We start from the raw sequence: 1,851 nt of genomic DNA, 5'->3' as shown, positions 1-1,851 counted from the left end.
GCAAGCGAGGGGGGCATAAACCCCTCTCCTTCCCTTTCAAGGCCGTCCGTCACTGGCGCCAGCGAGTCGCACAGGGGTGGCGAGGTCACCCCCCTCTGCACCACCTCGCGGCCGCTAGCTAGCCGATAGGAGGGGCGCGGGGCTGAAGTAGGCTGCTGAGGGGGTTTCCACTTCACCATACCACCCTCACCCTGCATACGACCAGTTTTGTTTATTGCCTGGCGGAGTTCGGTTTTCAGATTCAGCAACTTGACAACGCAGCTTGTTTTACTAAGCAACCACCCGCCCGGTATCCCAACATAGGGCCTCTGCCTCTGCACGCCGGCCAGCGCGGGCCCGCGGTGGAAATAGCGCGCGGAAGTCAGCCCAGGGTGCTACGTGCCTCCTTCCTTTCCACAGCACAGAGCCCTCCGCAGCAGGGCGCGGGGCGGGCGCTGCCTCAGTGGGCTGCGGGCGGGACAACGCACATCTCCCATGCCTTCCAGTTTTGCTCTCCTCCCTCCCCCCCTCCACCCCGGTGGCTCCATCCGTGTCAGGGACGTCAGGGACGCGGCCTGCTACTGCCTCTGCTGGCGCTGTCGAGTCGACCGGACCGGCCGTGGTGGTCTTCCCTAGGCGCGGCGGCGCCACGGCGCTGGCCGCCGGTGTCCACGCAGCGCCCGCAGCGCCACGCCCCATCCAGGGGTACTGTGCGACAGGCTGGTGCCGTCCCCATCCATCCTGTTAGATCTTTCGCCGGGCTAGGAGATCGTCCAGAAAGTACGTCCGTTTGTCTCGGATCCGTTCGGGCAATTTGCGGGAGCTCAGCGCCTGCGAGATCCGGGGTAGGCCACCCGGCAGTACAGGCGTGCATCGCAGGCAATATGTTGCCTACCCACAAGGCGCTATGGCAGCTTGCAGCGGCTCAGATGAGGCAGGTTTGTAACGGCGAATAACGAACGCAGTCGCTGGATGATACCTAGTCAAACAGGTGCGCATCCGATTTATATTTTTTTCCATTTTTATTTCTATTTTTTGGGGGGTGGGGGCATTCGTTTACACGCCCCTTTATGCGTTCCAAGAAAGCCTGATAAATCTGTGTCGTGGGCAACTATTTTCAATCCAAACCGTCTGCAAGTAGACGATAAGCGCCTCAGTATGCAAAGCCTGTAGGTGCAAACCTGGAGTCTCTCCACGGAGCTCCCCTCCAAGGCAGAGTCGCTCTACCTGCCTCATCGCCGAGTCCTATCACGAACCACGCCTAATCTGGCCCGGAGCGGTGGCCCTCGCGGCGGCGGCACGACGATCCAAACTTTCTTCTCGAAACCACACGTGAACTCGTTTATCAGCCCCCACATCACAGGGTCACCCGGACCGCGGGGCCCCGCCCCCTGATCCGCACAGACCCGCAGTGTAGGGCTCTGTAGCCCGCAGCAGTGCTCCATGCAGGCCGCCCGTGCGCGCCCAACTCATGGCCGAAGTACAATATCGATGAAATGCCGGTATACTAAGGCGCCCACAGACAAAGTGACATAAAACGCATATTTATGACGGGCTGACAACTCATGACTCATCTCCCCCCCCCCCCCACACACACACACACAGTCTCTGCTGCTTGCGGAACGGGTCAACGCAGAAGGGCCTTGCCTTGTCTCGCCCAGTCGGGTGCTGGATGTCATTCCCACCGAAAATGGCCCGGGAAAACGTTAACGGTAAAAATTCATCGCCACTCCCTATATTTCTCCTCGTTCCGATGCGATACAGAAACAAGTGGAAGCAGTGACGGCGGTATATCAGGGACGAGTTCACGAGGAGAGCACCGGAGTCGGGCAGCCAGAGCAGAACACCTGGGGACCGGAGACGGGCGGGGGG

The 1,851-nt window shown here is 60.5% G+C and overlaps 1 protein-coding gene across 2 annotated transcripts in view; it reads left to right on the top strand.

Annotated features, from left to right (window-relative positions):
- Positions 1-1,851, top strand: part of LOC113213341 (palmitoyltransferase ZDHHC15) — a 17,360-nt gene that overhangs the window by 5,892 nt on the left and 9,617 nt on the right. The window lies entirely within an intron of this gene.

This window comes from Frankliniella occidentalis, unplaced genomic scaffold (genome assembly GCF_000697945.3).
Source record: "Frankliniella occidentalis isolate FOCC.00 unplaced genomic scaffold, Focc_3.1 Scaffold12, whole genome shotgun sequence".
Taxonomy (NCBI): domain Eukaryota; kingdom Metazoa; phylum Arthropoda; class Insecta; order Thysanoptera; family Thripidae; genus Frankliniella; species Frankliniella occidentalis.
This window is presented reverse-complemented; position numbering and strand designations above follow the sequence as displayed.